We start from the raw sequence: 18,809 nt of genomic DNA on the forward strand, positions 1-18,809 counted from the left end.
TGGGGAGGGATCAGGCAGCAACCTCTGGGAATAAGTTCTGTGTTTTTACTGCCACTGAGGTGTTGGGAGAAGTGCAGCAGTGTCAAGTGGAGGGTGAAGATAAATCTCTTGTATAGGAAAATATTCTTTCAGCTGTCCCTGACAGCTGCTAGCTTTGTCTAATGGTTGGCTTTGCAGAGAAGACCCTGCTTTATTGCATTTTGTCTCTCATCCACTGTATCAAACCAGGGATAATCTACTATTTATAATGATCTTCAGAAATTCTCTGACTTCGCATGAACAGGATTTAAGATAGAAAACTCTTTACGTGATTCTAATTTTGATCTCATGTGTACTGTACAGTGAAGAGCAGTAGCTGCAGTGAGATAGAAAGAATCTGAACAGTGCCAAGTGTCCCAGGGCTGGACCGAGTGTCCTCCATTCCTCTGAAAGGTGCCAAGTATCCCCAGGCTGGGCTGAATGTCCTTCATTCCTATCAGCTGCAAGTTGGATTGTAGCGTGAGTTAATGGATTATGAGCAGAGAGCAGTGGGATTCAGCTGTTGTCTGAGCTTCTACACGTAGTCTGTGTAGGAAGGGTTGTGCCAGAGAGAAAGCAAATCTCTACACCTACAAGGGAAAAATCAAGTATCCTAGTTTCTGTGGATGGAGTAACACTTTACCTGAATTGGTGAGCATGATGAAGTATGGAACCTCCATTTTGAGGTTATTTACACCCTACAGGTGCATGGAGAGAAAATAAGGTAAGCATTTTGGCTCAGCAGCTGTTGCGTCCTTCAGGATGTGGAGCTGGAGGTAACTTAGGCTGTGTTGATCTCTTGTGCCACAGGACTGTAGGATAGGTCCCCTTTGCCTTTGTTGCCAGTAGAACTAGGGTGGGCAGGAGGAAACATGCATCTCTTTTTTTTTTGTCTTTTGGGGTTTTTTTTTGAGGAAGGTTTTGATTCAGAAGTTACTATTTATAATAATTTCCATTAAACCCCAAGACTCCATACTGGCAAGTAGCATCCTATTACTAAAGAACAAGCTTTTCTCAAGCATTAAGATTGCTATTCAGCTGTTCTTTTGTCTCCATGGCAACTTTAAGTGTAACAACAAAGCAATAGGTTATGTTGTCAGCCAAAAAATCTGTAATGCTCAAGTGATTGTTGATAGCAACAATATGGATGCCAGTTCAGGGTCACTTACAGCCAGTTATAGATACTGAACCAGTGGTTGAAGTATTGCATGTAAGATTTTTAAGCAGAAAACATACCAGAAAAAGTAAAGTTGATGTAACTGACAGTTCTTATAAATTATACATGAGGTAGCATTTTAAAATTCAATAGGAAACTCTGGTTTGCCTTCTGTAATGGAATGAGTTGCATGAAATGAAAAGAGCTTCTTGTCTATACAATATATGCCACCTGGAGAGAAGCTCAAGTTTTCATCCCAGACTGTTGATGGAGCATAGAACAAATGCCGCTTTAGAAAAGTGGGGTCAATTTCTAGAAGGGAGAAGGGTTTGAGTTCTCCTTTAGCTTCAGTGCTGATCTGAAAAAAGGAAGCATGTTAAGAAGGAAAAGGCAATGCTTTTCCAGGAAATAATAAAATAAAAGGGAATTGGGAAGAACTATCCCCAGGTTTTGATCTTAACCCCATGATGCTGAGGGCTTGGATGTTTTACTGACATGTACAATTGAAAATTCTTCATGGGGAAAAAGCCTTGAGAAAATCAGACTGAATGCTGTGGAGAGTAGTGCTGGCAACCAGCTATGAGAGGGGAGCAACTTCAAAACAGGATGCTAAATGTTAAAGCAGGAAGTATAGGATTTGAATCAGTTTTTATGTAGTTGAGACATAAGGAAATCTATTCTTAAACAAAAGTAGTGACAAATGAGTGAATGAAAATAAAACAATATTATCTTTATCTTCTATTAATATTATTGAAGCTGGTGAGAGACCTGGAACACAGCACTGTGAGGAGAGGATGGGGTTGTTTAGCCTGGAGAAGAGTAGGCTCAGTGGTGACCTCATTGCTGTCTACAACTACCTGAAGGGAGGCTGTAGCCAGGTGGGGGTTGGTCTCTTCTCCCAGGCAGCCAGCAACAGAACAAGGGGACACAGTCTCAAGTTGTGCCAGGGTAGGTATAGGCTGGATGTTAGGAGGAAGTTCTTCCCAGAGAGAGTGATTGGCATTGGAATGGGCTGCCCAGGAAGGTGGTGGAGTCATGATCTTGAGAGGTGTTGAAGAAAAGCCTGGATGAGGCACTTAGTGCCATAGTCTGGTTGATTGGACAGGGCTGGGTGCTAGGTTGGACTGGATACTCTTGGAGGTCTCTTCCAACCTGGTTGATTCTATGATTCTACACTGCAAAAGTTACAACTGTAACTTTTGCAGTGTAAGCAAAATTTTGAGGAATGGGATTCCAGAATTTCCAGGAAAAATGGAGCACATGTCTATATTGTTCTCACTGTGTTAACCAGAATAGATCTCTAAATATCTAGTTGCTGTTGAAGGATGAACTTTAAAATGCCTAAGTATCTGTTATGACTCTGCCAATTAGTCTGTGTAACAAACACCTCTCATCTAATTATTTTCTCTATATTTAATCTCAAGTAATTAAAGTTCCACACTATGAGCAAGATCTTGAAGTTTGTAATTATTTGCTGTTTATCTTGCAAATATAATCTAATCTTGCTGACCCTTCTTTTAAATGAGTCATAAATGGATTTTTCTAATTTCTAGTGAATACCTCTTTCAAACCTCAAATCTGCTTTAAAGATGGGATTTTTTAAGCTACACGTGTGCACAGAAAATGCATCATATTCAATGCAGCAGTAGTATTTCCTCCTTTCTTCTGCCATCTTTTCGTGTACCTTTACTACTTTTCCCTCTGTTCTGGATGCTATTTAGAATCATAGAATCAACCAGGTTGGAAGAGACCTCCAAGAGCATCCAGTCCAACCTAGCACTCTGCCCTGTCCAGTCAACTAGACTATGGCACTAAATGCTTCATCCAGGCTTTTCTTGAACACCTTCAGGGATGGTGACTCCACCACCTCCCTGGGCAGCCCATTCCAATGCCAATCACTCTCTCTGGAAAGAACTTCCTCCTAACATCCAGCCTAGACCTCCCTCGGTACAACTTGAGACTCTGTCCCCTTGTTCTGTTGCTGGTTGCCTGGCAGAAGAGACTAAGCCCCACCTGCCTACAACCTCCCTTCAGGTAGTTGTACACAGTAATTAAATCACCTCTGAGCCTCCTCTTCTTTATAGTGAAGTGATTTTCAGATCATGTGGAGCTAAACTGCCACCACAAATTTAAGGTAGAATTCTTGTTTGATTTGGTGTGGATAGATTGGATGACTTGAAATTGTCTAGCCCTGCTTCCTATGATTCGGTGATCAGCATTCAATCAAAATGCTCTTATTTATCTAAGTACTAATGACTGAAGGTTACTGTCACTCCATAAAAATTAACTACAAACTATTTGTTATATAAATATCTTACTTTGTTGCAATTTACACAAATCCTAATATCTATAAATGAAAGTTGTTTTTGCTTCTAGCCTATGCAGCTTGTGGCGAGTTGCGTGCAAGCAAATTGTTATGATAGGTGTAGGGCATGTGGCAGCCAGCAGCTGTGCTTGGGGTGATTTGTCATGAAGTTTTCTAGCAATGCACTAGGGAAGATGATAATTTAAAATCAGATATGACTTATACTGAGGAATAAACTCATCAATCTTACATTTACTGCAAAGATAAGTAATGCTGCTATCGACTATGATAAGAAAGTAATTAAAAAGTGTTCCATGAAAGTAAGTTCCCAGTTTCATTACACTTGTAGAACTTTCCATTTCATGTGTAGTGACAGCACAGTACAAGATCCTTTTGCAAAAATAGAATTTATTGGAAATGGAAAATTCCACTTGCAGAGTGAGAAGGAATCTTAGCAACCTTCTTTTCCCAGAATTTGCAACTGCTATTGTATTAAGAAGTACTAAAATGTTTATATTGTCAACAACCAGGTTTGACAGAAGAGTAAATGCTGAAGTTTTTCTGCTTTAGTAGCCCACAGGAATTGGCACATAACTCCTATCAGAGTGATTCTGTTAATGTTTATATTGTTGTTTGCATTTCTAATGAAAAAAAAAAAGTAAATACCCTAGAAAACTTAAAATGAAAATTTCAAACAGAAGTTAGTGCTCTTGTCTCTTACTAAGCCTTATACAAATAAATATGTAAATACTTCTAGATATTTCCATGTTATGATGTTAAGCTTTTGGCAATCCTGTTTGTGGAGGAAGGACCCTTTTTTGTTCTGTGGAACGGACGTGATGAAGTACACTGCACTGGGGACATCGTTGATGTTAGCTTGTGGCATGTCTGTGCTTTTATTTTCTTCTGTTAATTTTTACTTTACCATTCTTTTGACCAATTATAAAACAATTTCTAAAATACATAGCCTACTTGCAAACGTGCAAGTAAAATAAAAGTTATCACAGTATCATCAGGGTTGGAAGAGACCTCACAGATCATCAAGTCCAACCCTTTACCACAGAGCTCAAGGCTAGACCATGGCACCAAGTGCCACGTTCAACCTTGCCTTGAACAGCTCCAGGGACGGTGACTCCACCACCTCCCCGGGCAGCCCATTCCAGTGTCCAATGACTCTCTCAGTGAAGAACTTTCTCCTCACCTCGAGCCTAAATTTCCCCTGGCACAGCCTGAGGCTGTGTCCTCTTGTTCTGGTGCTGGCCACCTGAGAGAAGAGAGCAACCTCCTCCTGGCCACAACCACCCCTCAGGTAGTTGTAGACAGCAATAAGGTTACCCCTGAGCCTCCTCTTCTCCAGGCTAACCAATCCCAGCTCCCTCAGCCTCTCCTCGTAGGGCTGTGCTCAAGGCCTCTCCCCAGCCTCGTCGCCCTTCTCTGGACACGCTCAAGCATCTCAATGTCCCTTCTAAACTGGGGGGCCCAGAACTGAACACAGTACTCAAGGTGTGGTCTAACCAGTGCAGAGTACAGGGGCAGAATGACCTCCCTGCTCCTGCTGACCACACCATTCCTGATGCAGGCCAGGATGCCACTGGCTCTCTTGGCCACCTGGGCACACTGCTGGCTCATGTTCAGGTGGGTATCAATCAGCACCCCCAGATCCCTCTCTGTCTGGCTGCTCTCCAGCCACTGCAGTTTGTGCTAGTTTGAAGCTAGCTAGAGTGTTTTGGTGAGAAGAATTAGCTTATAGGCGGTGAAAAAGAAACGGTGATGATGTCTATTTCACTCATAGGCTTGCTGAGATGTATAAGAGCAAGAATACAAACATAGATAACATAGTTTGCTCTCTGTCTTTGGGGCTGCACTTCTCTCTCTCTCTAACCTGCCATCTGCGTGACTAATCCATCTGCTTCCTAACCCCCCCCAGCAGAACCTCCAAGCTACCTTGAACATAAGGCAAAGTCCTGAGTAAGGTAGAGGGGTGGAAAGGAGGTGGAAGGGTGGTTGGAAGCCCCTCCTGAGGACTCAGGTTTCTGGGAGGTGTGTTGTGTTTTTGTATTCCTTTTTAATGTGTATATTTCTATCTATAATTATATATGTGTATATATATATATATATTTATTTTTTATTATTTTTTTTTTAATACCTGCTTGTATATTGTGCTAAGCTGTAAGTATAAAGCTTCATTCAATTTTCAGCAGCTGATTCTAGTCTGGGTGGTTTTACTTAAGTGTGAGGGGGGCGGGTAACACCCAAACCATCACACAGTTTGTCTTTAGCAGGCTGCAATCATAGTACCCGCAGCTGGTCATCCAATCCTCTTTGTCAATGTGGAATTGCTTCTCTTGTACACACAGCACTTTCTTATTCAGTCTTTATACGAATGCATGTGCACTTGAGATCCCCAAATTCTCTTTTGAGATATTTTTCCATAGTCTGGTTCAGCTCAAAAAGGCTGCCATCACGAACATTAAATATCACTCAGAATAATCTTGGTGTCAAGAAGATTTCCCTGATGTTCAGACCTGTTTTTCAGTTAGATCCTTTTATTTCATTTCTCTCTATTCTCCAAACCTTTCAGAACTTGTTACTTCAGAGGTCCTTCAAATACCCTTTTCCCACCTCTTACCTCTGTGTCTGTCATGCATTGTTCCTAGGGTGTCCGTATGTAACCTTTTGCATTTTCTAGACTTCCAAGAGCTTGTTTCTTACATTGCTTTGCCTCAGTCTCTTTTCAGTTTGTACATCCTTTTCAGGTTAAAAGGTACCTGCTGCCCAGCACAATAAGCTTTATCAAATAGGGAGTGATGTCTTTGCTTCATTTGAGTGATACGCTGATACTTTCAGCTTTGTTCCTCATGCTGTGGCCAGATTATTAGGCTTTCATGCATGATGGGTTTATGTAGAAGAGGGAACTAAGGTTTTTCCACTTAATTGCTACTCATGGCAGGTCAAACCCTCATTCTCACTTCTCAGATATTATTTGGAAACACATGAAATGTTCCTACTATTTATGCTTTTGTTGTTGTTGTTTTAGGTTGGTGTTTTGTTTATTTTCAGTGCATGACAAGGGGCATGCTTAATAGAACTTTTCAGACTGAATGCTCAGGTATTTTTAGTTTCTGTATTTTTTTTTCCCCTAAGTCTCATTTTAACTTTGCAGTGCTACCTGATGGATTGATTTATTGATCTGTAATCTATATCCAGCCAAACCTATGAAGACTACGTGGTCTTAGATTGATTTACAGTTTTCCCTCACTCTTTTGTTTAAATACACCTATATATAATTAAAAAATACTGATAAATTCCTATCATGACCAAACCTCTGTTATTCTAGGCAGAGGGGTTTACAATTTCAAAACTCCTTGAAGTTATGTAAGTTTTACTACATGCAATCAATCTGCTCTTGTAATTTGTTTCTAATTCCCATCTTAAGTTTATTTTACCTACTCTTCACCGTGGATACTTAGTGTTCTGTAGATAACATGACACTTCCTGGTCTGTGGTGGAGGTTTGTTTTTATCTTGTAGAATGATGGATCTTTCTCCCCACCCTTTCTCCCCTCCTTTCTTCAGCAGTTTGAAAATTATGAAAAAATGGAAAATGACCCTTGGAAATTCCAAGGATGTAGGTAACCATCAGTGGAGGCAAAGGAAGATGTTAAAGATGTAGGCTTCTTCTCACAGTGATTGAACTGCAAATCACAAGTTCAGAACTGCCAGCTTAATCCCTGGTTTAAGGAGCTTCAGCTCCTGAGTTAGAGACTTTGATAAGAGTCCTTAGGTTATACAGCAGTCAACATATTCTGGAGCATAGTTTAGCTCTGAGTGGTTTTATCTATTGCAGAAATACATGGCATATTTGAAACTTACTGAGGAATGCATGTTTGACTCTGAAATCATGACTGGTGTGTCCACAGGAATACATAAGCCTTGATCTTTACTAAGGAGCCAGTCTTCTATCCCCAGATTTGAAAACTTCTGTTGTCAAATGCCATGTGCTGCTGTAGCAACTGTTATATGCAAGGAGGTGTTAGGACATCTGCACAGAACAGGAGTGAGAGCTGCAATGTGTAGTCATGTCATAGTAGACGAGTGGTTAAGCTTGATCCTGCCTCTGTCATTCTCCGTAATTTGCTTGCTGTGGTCCTACCACTGCAAATGCTGCTGTCTAATGTCATGATTATTTGCTTCTTTCCTCTTGGCATTCATACACATCGTGTCTTCACTGGGTTTCTCTGTACAAGAGTTCCAGAACTATTATGCAACAAGGAGCATGTAGCAATTTCTGTTTATAAGGCATCAAAGACGTGGAGCTGTGCTAATAAATACCATGGTATACCTCCTCTTGCTATTGCTTTGCATTAACAAATGCCTGCCATAATATCTGACCTGGCAGCTGTTGTTTCCATACAGAGCTGCTCCTGCTGAAATCAATTGCCCAAATTTCACACTTGTACTGCTGCTAATCCTGTGGAGTTAAAAGCAATGATGACAGATTTTCACCAGGGTAGCAGATGCAAGCTTGGACCATTTGATGGAGTTTTGTATGTCACACATTTTATCTCCAGTCTTCCTTCCCTCGATTTTGTTAATATATGCAATAAAAAAGGAAACACAATATATATTATAGATACTATCTTCCTAAGACTTCTTTGTGTCTAAAAGTATGCTCTTATATAATAAAATCCCTTCAACTGTGACTTCAAAATCTTACATGAATAATTCTCTCTCTCTCTCCAAATCTGAATTGCATTTTGGAGTTTTCACTCTTCCTACTGCAGTGAGTAGTTCTGAGAGGGAGAAAAACATGGCTTTATAATAGCAGTGTTTTCCTTTCTTGGTGCCTTTTGCCAGTTCTTCCCACCTTACATAAACAAAGCTGAATTTCTTTGAATTGTGCAGTTTCATGTCTCAGTATTAAGTCTTGAAAAGTTTAGAGATCTAAAGCTACATTCAGGCCACATTTTGAGTACTGTGTCTGGTTCTGGGCTCCTCAATTCAAGAGAGATGTTCAGGTACTGGAATGTGTCCAGAGAATGGTGACAAAGCTGGTGAGAGAGCTGGAACACGGCCCTGTGAGAAGAGGCTGAGTGAGCTGGGGTTTAGCCTGGAGAAGAGGAGTCTCAGGGGAGACCTCATTGCTGTCTACAACTACCTGAAGGGAGGCTGTAGCCAGCTGGGGCTGGTATTTTCTGCCAGGCAACCAGCAACAGAACAAGGGGACACAGTCATAAGTTGTACCGAGGGAGGTCTAGGCTGGATGTTAGGAGGAATTTCTTGCCAGAGAGAGTGATTGGCATTGGAACGGGCAGCCCAGGGAGGTGATGGAGTCACCATCCTTGGAGGTGTTGAAGAAAAGCTTGAATGAGGCACTTAGTGCCATGGTGTAGTTGATTGGACAGGGCTGCGTGCTAGGTTGGACTGGATGCTCTTGGAGGTCTCTTCCAACCTGGTTGATTCTATGATTTAAAATCTTAATTTTCTGAAAAACATGTATTGCCTCTCAATCAATTTTACCAATTGCTGAGTATGAAGTGAGGTTAAATGTGCATGACACTCAAGTGAATTAAGAGAAGTGTTTAAACATGAATTTAAAGCCCAGTTATTGGGAATTTTAGCTCATAAACCAGGAACTGGGATATAGGAGGGGAAAAAAAAAGCGTTCATTCCTTTGCCCTTATTTCTTAGAATGATAAGCACAGTTATTTACTGCATCTTATAATCAGGGATTTGCAAAGTGCAAGGGGTGAGGGAAACAGATCTGCCTGGCTGAAGCTTGTATACTGCTCTGCTCCATCTTCAAACTGGCATTTAGGATACTAAGCATAAAGTATTGCATTTAAAACCAAAGTGATATGCTAATTTTTAAAACAGGGCAAGGGATATTTATTAAAAGTGAGAGGCAGTTGCTCTTTAGGAGAAATAGTGTGATGGTTTGGGTGTTACCCACCCCCCACTCATGAAAATCGCCCAGACTAGACTCCGCTGAGCTGGAAATTAGAATGAAGCTTTATATTTACAGCTTAGCACAACATACAAGCAGATATTTACAATAGATACAGCTAGAGACAGAAATATGCAAGTTTCAATGGTAAAACAGAAACAAAACACCCCTTCCAGAAACCAGAGTTCCCAGGAGGGGCTCCCAACCACCTCTCCACCTTCCTTCCACCCCTCTACCTTATTGCAGACTTTGCCTTACGTTCGAGGTGAGTTTGGAAGATTGGCCAGAGGAATTAGGAAGCAGACAGGTTAGTTAGACAGCAAGTAAGGGAGAGAAGTGCTTGCAGACAGAGCCAGAGAGCAGCTGTGTTGTCTATGTTTATGTTCTTGTCTTTGTACATCTCAGCAAGCCAATGAGTGAAGTAGACATCACCATTGTTTCCTTTTCACAGCCTATAATCTAATTCTTCTCACCAAAACATTCCAGCTAGCTTCAAACTAGTACAAATCATAACAGAAGAGACATCTTGCCTGATTTTTAAGTTATGCAGCAAAATGCTGCTGCCCTGTAGTACACCAAACACGTAGTAAAGAAACTAAATGTGAAAGAAATGAGTGATTTTTTTTTTTCTTTAAGACACCCTTATCAGGATATTTCTCTTACCAAGCATACTGCAAGGGTTTGGAAGTCCTATTAAAGAGACCCTAACAAGAGCATGATGACAAACTACCTCACGGTGAAGGAAAAATGGGAAATATAGCAAGGATAATTAGGCTAAACTATGGGCTGATTATATCTCAAGCACAAGAACTGTATGTATAGGTAGGAAATGGAAGTAGATTCAATTACTAAGGATGACAAAAAATAGTAACTTGAAAGCATAGGGCAAAATTAATAAACAAAATGAAACCAAAGTACACATGAAACTCCAAGAAATCTTTCCTTAAGTGCACTTGCAATACCTTCAGAATACCAAAGGGTTCTGTGAATGCCAGAGGAAGCCAGTAAGTTTGGGTTCCATGGTGCCAGTTTTGCATTATTTTTGATTAGAAAGATCAGTTGTGTTAAGGTGACAGTTGTCAACATAAATGACAAAGAGCTGTAAGAACAGGTCAGAGTGTCTTCATGAACCTAAAATGCTGTTTCTGGCTAATGTGATGCAAGGATACTTGCATGGGTGAAAATATTGGGTCTTACCACTTGTGAAGTGAAGACAAAGTCCTGGGGCACCAAGGATTGCCTATGGGGTCACAGAATTTTTAAAAAAATGACTGCAGATCAGAGTTTAGAATTGATAATTATCTTCTTTTTGAAGAAGGGGACATATTAATTACACCTGAAGGAAAACAGGAGCTGAGTGATAACCATTGCTGCACGTAAGCAGGAATCACTGCTGTGAGAATACAGGGAAGGACTGCTGTTTATCACAGGCTGCACACAAGTTAACAATGCTGTGTTATCAACTAAGAGAGATGTAGACCTGGGAGGTAGCAGCCAGAGATGCAGTGGACAGACATGAAACCTGTCTCTTACACTGCCGGAAAGATGAGGGCTAGTTCTTAGGAGTCTGATTGAGATTAAGAATCATATCAATGCCTTTATTGATACCCTTGTATCAATACTGCTTCATGACTGTAGGTTCAGCTCCAGCAGTTCACTGGTCTGGTTGAAAGCAATTTCTCTTTTGTTGGTTCGTTGCCAATTTGTTTCCAACTGGTCTGAGTCCCTGTGCGGGCTCAGGGAGAGCATGGGAGAAAGGGGGAGTGGTGAGGCTGCGCAGCTTGATCACACTGTGGTCATGCAAAGAAGATGATGGCTGCATGGCAAGTGGCATAAAAACGCTTTCATGCTTTTATTACATCCACTCTCACCTTCTGTTTATCTTTATTTTCAGTGTAGTGTTTGATTAATTGGATCTAATATTTAAGTAGATTTAATTAATCTATTAAGTCATAGTGAAGAGAGATTAATTAGTCTCTGGGAAATGAGAGATGCCTTTCTTTTTTTGAAAGGTTTATACTAGCTGAAGCCTTATTCAAATTTGGTTTGATGTTTTGTTACAAAAAATATCTACTTCATTCCAATTTAATTTTAACAGAAACTTTCTGTTATATACTGCTTTTTTTCCTCTTGATTTCTCCTGATGTAGCTGAGGGTAAGGTTACTCAAGTTCATGTTGTGCAGGCTTTCAAAGTCTAACAGCATCAAAAAAGTCTTTATGGTCCAGCCTTGGCAGAGCTGGTGCACTGCTGCATCCAAAAGCAGAATAAGGTTTCTAGTCAAATACCAGTGTTCAATTAATGTTCAATAAGTTCATGAGTGTGGTGAGCTGTGCTAGCAGATCTGTTAATTTGGAGTCTCTTGCCTTCATTCCTCCATATGTAGCAGAGGGCACATAGCATATCTTACAGTTTTATTAATTTTCAAGTTCTTCCTTATTCATCATTCCTAATTTTGAGAGTATGTAAAGCAATGTTCAGGAGAGCCAGGATTTGTGGACTTTGATCTTCTAAGTGTCATGACCCAACACTGTCTCTAATCTGTGCTCCAAGGTCTCCTTTTATGAATTTATTAAAAAAATCAAGCACTTTTTTTTAATAGAAGTTATTTAAAATACAGCTCTATAGCAAGCAGCTACTTAATGATCCCACTAAGTTTTATTCTAGAGTGAATAGCAGGGGAAATGCCACTGAAATACAGTTTGCTAGTCTTTTAGGTTATATTTGATCAGGTGATGTCAATAACAGGCCTCTGGAGTCAAGTTGCAAGCACTCTCCTGGAGGGTAATTAAAACCAAGCAAACAATTACAACAGCTCAGATTTGCTCAGGCTTGCTGGCTGCCTCCTGTTTCATAGTGCCTAACATCACAAAAGCACCATTTTGAAATGAAAGGATTGTTTTTGTCTGAGTCTTATGCTGTGTCTATGTTTAAATGCTGCAGAGGAGGTGGATTTGTAACCTTGGGGACAAAGGTAAGCATTATGGTACTGATTAACAGTGGGAAGCCTTTATGGAACTATTTAGTCTGTGTTTTATTGTGCTCTTGCTTTGCTCAAATGATTTGTGGTTGCGTGGTCATAGCAAAACCCTTTGCAGCTTCTGAATACTATATGGCACTGATAAACATGCTGAATTTGGCTCTTTTCCTCTGTGGGGTGAGGTCTCTGTGCTTCTTATATTTCCAGGTACAGAACAACAAAGTGCATTGGTAACTTCTAAAGATTGAGAAACAGATTTCTGGCTTGTCCCTTGCTGTGACATTTACGAGCATGAGCTCTGAAAAGCAGATGCAGTTTGGCATCAGGAGAAATTTGAAATCCCCCAGGAACCCCCCACACTCTAGCAATCACCCAGACTAGACTCAGCCGGCTCTGGAAATTGAATGAAGCTTAGCTCAATATACAAGCAGATATTTACAGTATATACAGTTATATACAGAAATATACAAGGTAAAAGGTAATACAGAAACACAACAGCCCTCCCAGAAACCTGAGTCTCCAGGAGGGGCTCCCAACCACCCTTCCACCTTCTCCCACCCCTCTCTACCTTAACTCAGATGTTGTCTTGTGCCCAAGGAAGAATGAAGGGTCGGCTAAGGGGGTTAGGAAGCAAGTGGATTAATCAGAGAGACAGTAGGTGAAGTTAGAAAGAAATGCAGCCCACAGCCTGGACAGAGAGCAAATGTCTTATGTTTGGATTCTTGCTCTTATACATCTCAGCAACCCTATGAGTGAAGTAGACATCACCATTGTGTTCCTTTCACAGCCTGTGATCTAGTTCTTCTCACCAAAACATTCTAGCTAGCTTCAAACTAGCACAGTATATTCTTGTTGCTTTAGTTAGAGGCAGCAGATAGAGCACAAGGAAGAATTAGGGAAGTTTGGGAAGGAGGAGTTTTTCCCTTCTGTCATATTAACTAGGAAATTATGAAATAGTGCTTTTTTGGTTGTGGTGTTTCATTTTTTTTTGTTCTAGAGGGGTTTTTTTGTTTGTTTGGGGTGTTGTGGGTTTTGATTGTTTGTTTGTGGTTTTTGTTTGGGGTTTGTTTTTTGTTCATTTGGGGTTGTTTTTTTTAAAACTACTTCTAAGCCATCTAGGAAATTCTTCACTAAACCAATCATAGAAAAAGGATTATATCACTTGGACTTAAACTGCATGTATGGTAAATTTGCCCACTACCTCTATGGGTTTGAAGTCTTCTGGATAGATGCTTGTATGCATTATGCCCTGTGTTGTGACAGAGCAGTTTAATTCAGTGTGGAATGTAGACTGATGGTTTTGAAATCTACCTATCTCATTGCTTGTTATTCTCAACAGCAAGATGGTGATTCTTCTAAAAGCACATAGAAAAATGATTGCATCAAAGGAGATCACAACTGAAATTGTAACCTTTTGGATAGAAGGGAGGTGAATTGGGTGTTCAAACTTTTGAAAGTCGTGGAAAATGGAAAACTTTGGCATGAAAACTGGATTTCATTCAGCAGAGATCTTGGTTTCCATTGCAGGTAGTTTCAGTGTAACCCTTTCAACAGCCTAGATTAGCTGTTGGTGCAACCTGTTATCTGAAGGATGTTTAGAAAGAACAGAAGAGCTTATGCAAGGAAAACAAGAAGCAACTTGAGTAACTAAGGTGATTCTAGAGGTGATGGTATAATATGTGGAAAAAGCAAATGAGGCAGGACATTCTCTGAGCTGTGATGACTTTTATGAGATTTGGAAGTTGTTTAATGTGGTTAAATGATTAGACACATCTGAGAGGATGCGTATGGGTCTAGACCCCTATTACCTTTGTGTACAGTCTTGCTGAGCTCGTGTGTTGGCCTGCTGAAATGGAATAAGGAGAGAGAAGCCAACTAGATTTAAATTCCTCAAATGTAAAGTTAGGGCATAACGGTTTTGACCAACTGATAATGAAACAGTGACCCAGCAGCATCCTCAGTGATAGAGTTATTTAGTTTTAGTGGATAATAACTCAGTACCTACCAGAAGTGTGTGCTGAGGCTCACTGAGGGATAGATGAGCTCAGTGGTGAAAGAATTCAGGCTAAGAATTGGATTTTGAGAAGCGTCAAGTCATATGAGAGGTAAAGTGATAGCAAACTCTCTAAAAGGATAACCATGGCCAAATCCTGTTCCCCAAATTATGAAACTTGTAAGGTAGTGTAAATTGAACTCTTCCCCCCTTCCCCCCGCCCCTTTTATTTCCTCTCCTGTTTCTCAGGGAATTTTCCATTTGTATTGAAACATGGTGTTAAATCAAAGTCCTGTACAAAGAGGGAAGGAAGTGGAGCGTTTCATCCTGGGACAGTCATAGTCTCAATGCCCAACACCTAAGAATGGAGACTGCATGGAAAAATAGTGTGACTGGCATGGAAGTTGCACCGTGCTCTGGACAGACTGTGCCTTCGTTTGGCATGTGGTGATGTCATGGCTTTAGTTCAGGGGAGCAGCAGAAAAGCAAATACCATCTCTCACTGCACTTCTGTGCTGGGAGTCTGGAAAAAGCAAGGTCTGGGGGGAGCTGGTTTCTTGATTGAAAAAAGATCCTAAGAAATTCAGAAAGATCTCTGTTAGTGCAGATGGCAAGAGAATAGAGAGCTGGGAAAGCCAGCATTTTTTTCCCCCTGTCATACTTGGAAAACTTCAAAGTGAAAACAACTCCAAAGCAGCGTTTCCTAGAAGCAGATAAAAACAGAAGAGAGGGCAGAGCTGCTCACTGAGGAAGTGGATACCAGAGGGAGAGGTTTGAACGAGCCAGGAGCTTCTGAGGAAAAGAAATTGGGAGAGACTGAAAGCTGACTTTAATCCAGGCAGGAGCACTGCATTTACTAATTGTTGTCACTGATTAGAATAAATCCATCTTACTGAGCTTGGTGGTTTTAAGCCACAATGTGCCACTGCTTTCCAGTCAAACACATTGTCTCGGTTGCTTTAGAAGTCTACAGAATTAGCTCTTTTAAGAAGCTAATGACAAATATTTCCATACTACCTATAGATAGTAGCAAATTGCAGTTGTACTGCAGCCAGGATGTTTCTTCTAAATATAGTGAAGAATGTTCCATAATTTATTTAATTACTTAGACTTGATAAGGAGCCAGTGCTAATAAATATGCTTTAAAACTATGATAGAGCTTCTGGAGTTCACTTTCCTGGGGAATATAAATCCTGCAGAAAACGTGTGGGAGAGTGTAGCACAATTGATGTAAAATTTAGGTTGTGTGTTGTGCAGCTGTGCAAGTCCTTTCTCAGCTGCTGGAATACAAGAGTGGTGGCTAAAGGAGAAAGAGGACAGGAATGTGAGTCACACATTCTAAGAGCCAGAGAGACGCAGGGTAATTCCAAATGTTATGATCAGGCAATTGTAACACAGTTATTTAAAGAAAATGCAAGATAATCTGTTCCAGTTCTAATTTTTGGATTTATCTTCTCACTCCATCTGTTCTAGTATCTTATATACCAAACCTACAGGGATTCCTGCTGTTATTGCAAACTATTAGATTTACAGTACAAGTGCAAGGCGAAGGAGATTTTTCTTGATTCATATTTTCTTATATTTGTCTCTAAAATACTGAAATTTCAGTTTCCTATGCTTATGTCTCACCCTGCCCCTCACCAGGTAAACATAATTATTTGTTCTCTATGATTTGGATGTACTAAATGTGCAGATTAGGGAGATAAATGTTGACACAATTCTTTCAAATATTAGTATTATTATAACAGAGTTTTTTTCAATATGAGCTTTTCCATGATTGTCTTCATATCGAATATGTGCATGGTGTTCATGGTCTGTAGCTCACCTTTATTTAATGAAAAACCTTCAATCATAAGACATTGGAGATGGAAAATCACAGAATCACAGAAAGGTAGGGGTTAGAAGGGACCTCTGGAGATCATCTAATTCAGCCTACCTGCCACAGCCAAGTTGCCTGGGGCAGGCCACATGGCAACTCATCCAGATATGTTTTGAAAGTCTCCAGAGGTAGAGACTCGACAGCCTCTCCTCATAGCTAGTTCCAGTGCACCATCAACCTCACCGTAAAGAAGTACTACCTCAAGTCAAGACTGAACTTCCTGTGTTCCAATTTACAGCCACTGCTCCTCATCCTATCCCTGGACACCAGTGAAAAGAAACTTGCCCCTTCTTTGTGACACCCACCCGTAATGTATTTGTAAACACTGAGCAGATGCCCTCTCAGCCTTCTCTTCTGCAGGCTAAATAGCCCCAGTTCTTTCAGCCTTTTCTCTTAAGAGAGATGTTCTCATCCCTTAATCACCTTCATAGCCCTCATTGGACTCACTTCAGTGGTAGGAAAATAATTAAATAGCAAAACATTAACAACCCACAGAAGTTAAAGTCATTCCAAGCCAGTCCCTAATATTTCATTAATAAAGGGTTTGACATAATGAAAATCTGCTTATATGTAAGTGTAAGTAGGTTTCTGGTTTTATTTTTAGTATTCTTATGTGAAATACATGCAATATATAGCTCTATTTCTGATAATAAATGAGCAATTGATAATTATTAATAGTAGCTAAGTAATAATTGGTGGGTTTGGACTGATTAAATGCTACAGCTTCCATTTGTTTCAACAGCAGCAGATTACAATTTGGTTTTGTTGTTGACCTAATGGGTGGAATCCTACATGTATTTTAAATATATGCATACCTCATTTCATGGTATCTGATTCTATACAAATGAAGAATATGATTTCTGTTAGCACACCTTCATAGAACACTTATTTCACAGAATCAGTCAGGGTTGGAAGAGACCACAAGGATCATCTAGTTCCAACCCTCCTGCCATGACCAGGGACACCTTACTCTAGATCAGCCTGGCTAGAGCCTCATCCAGCCTGGCCTTAAACACCTCCAGGGATGGGACCTCAACCACCTCCCTGGGCAACCCATTCCAGGCTCTCACCACTCTAATGCTGAACAACTTCCTCCTCACGTCCAGTCTGAATGTCCCCATCTCCAGCTTTGCTCTGTTCTCCCTAGTCCTGTCTCTACCTGATATCCTAAAAAGTCCCTCCCCACCTTCCTTGTAGGTCCCCTTCAGATACTGGAAGGCCACAATAAGGTCACCTTGGAGCCTCCTCTTCTCCAGACTGAATAGCCCCAACTCCTCCAGTCTGTCCTCACAGGGAAGGTGCTCCAGCCCTCTGATCATCCCAGTGGCCCTTCTCTGGACACGGTCCAGCACATCCACATCCCTCTTGTAATAGGGCTCCAGAGCTGGATGCAATACTCCAGGTTGAGTCTGAGCAGAGTAGAGGGGGAGAATCACCTCCCTTGACCTGCTGGCTGCACTTCTCTTGATGCAGCTCAGGATCTGATTGGCCCTGCGGGCTGCAAGATGGATAATAATGGAAATAGTAGCTTAATACAGGAAATAATGCTTTGATTTGTAGAGGGAGAGTTATTTTCATAATTTGGCCTGCTTTTCAGATCAGTCATTCCTGAGCATGAATACCTGGAGTGTTCAATATAGCCAAACTTTCTATGTTGCACTGAAGTTGCACCAAATGTTTCTGGGGTTGCTGAAACTTTTACTGAAAAAAATAAACTCAGAATAGAGTCCAAATTATTTGATGTATTTTCTCCACATGTTACTAGGGAAAGCTAGATGTGGACAGGTGCTTTCTTAACTCTTGTCATGTGTGCGGTTCTTGCTGCTGTTGGGTATCAATAAGGTCTACAACAGTTCTTGTTTCCTTTCCCTGTGGCTTCTGGGGGGAAAAAACAAACAGAACAAACCAACAAAAAACAAAACAAAACCTAAAAACTAAATTTTTTTTTTAGTATTTACCCATTTTTAGTTGCCATATGTGTGTGGCTGCATATGACTTTTGCCTTTAAAATCCCTTAATATGCTGATGGAAGCTCTAACTGCTCCATTGATATCTGAATAATGTTTAAGAGATACAAATTCAGTGCCCTCTCCAAGTGTTTAAAGATGAATGTGCATCAGTAACTGATGGTAGTCATATCAACTCCCAAAGGAGCTGCATCCTCCTTCATTAGTGCTTGAGTTGGTATGGTGCCCTGGGAGCAGAGACATGTCTCTGTTGCTCTCCCAGCTCACCTGGGGACTGTGCCATGCCTCATACATGTGAGGCTTCTGCTTCAAGTTATTTTTAAAAACAAGTTGCCCAGATAGTGAGATATCTCTTAGGATCATGTTAATTTGCCACTAGGGAAAAATCTGTTGAAGTAATGGTCTTATCTCTCCTTGACTACTTTACTTTTGACAGACTGCAGTCCCTATGGGTGTTTTAAGACTCATTTATTGTAATTCCATGTTATAGGGAAGCAATGCTTGTTCTGCTGAGTGAATCCTGGGGAAAAAAATCTACTGAAATGCTATATTTATTCATATTGCTT

General features: G+C 40.6%; 1 protein-coding gene across 9 annotated transcripts in view; it reads left to right on the top strand.

The window, feature by feature from the left end:
• The window catches only part of ZNF385B (zinc finger protein 385B), a 188,555-nt gene that overhangs the window by 99,249 nt on the left and 70,497 nt on the right, over nt 1-18,809 (top strand). The window contains exon 1 of one of the 9 annotated variants that reach the window (XM_064161944.1): nt 12,377-12,398. The exons of the other annotated variants lie outside the window; for them this stretch is intronic. The gene's annotated coding sequence lies outside the window, so the exon portion shown is untranslated. Of the gene's footprint in view, nt 1-12,376; nt 12,399-18,809 lie in introns of those variants that run through there. 9 annotated transcript variants of the gene reach the window in all.

This window comes from Pogoniulus pusillus, chromosome 2, assembly GCF_015220805.1.
Source record: "Pogoniulus pusillus isolate bPogPus1 chromosome 2, bPogPus1.pri, whole genome shotgun sequence".
Classification (NCBI taxonomy): domain Eukaryota; kingdom Metazoa; phylum Chordata; class Aves; order Piciformes; family Lybiidae; genus Pogoniulus; species Pogoniulus pusillus.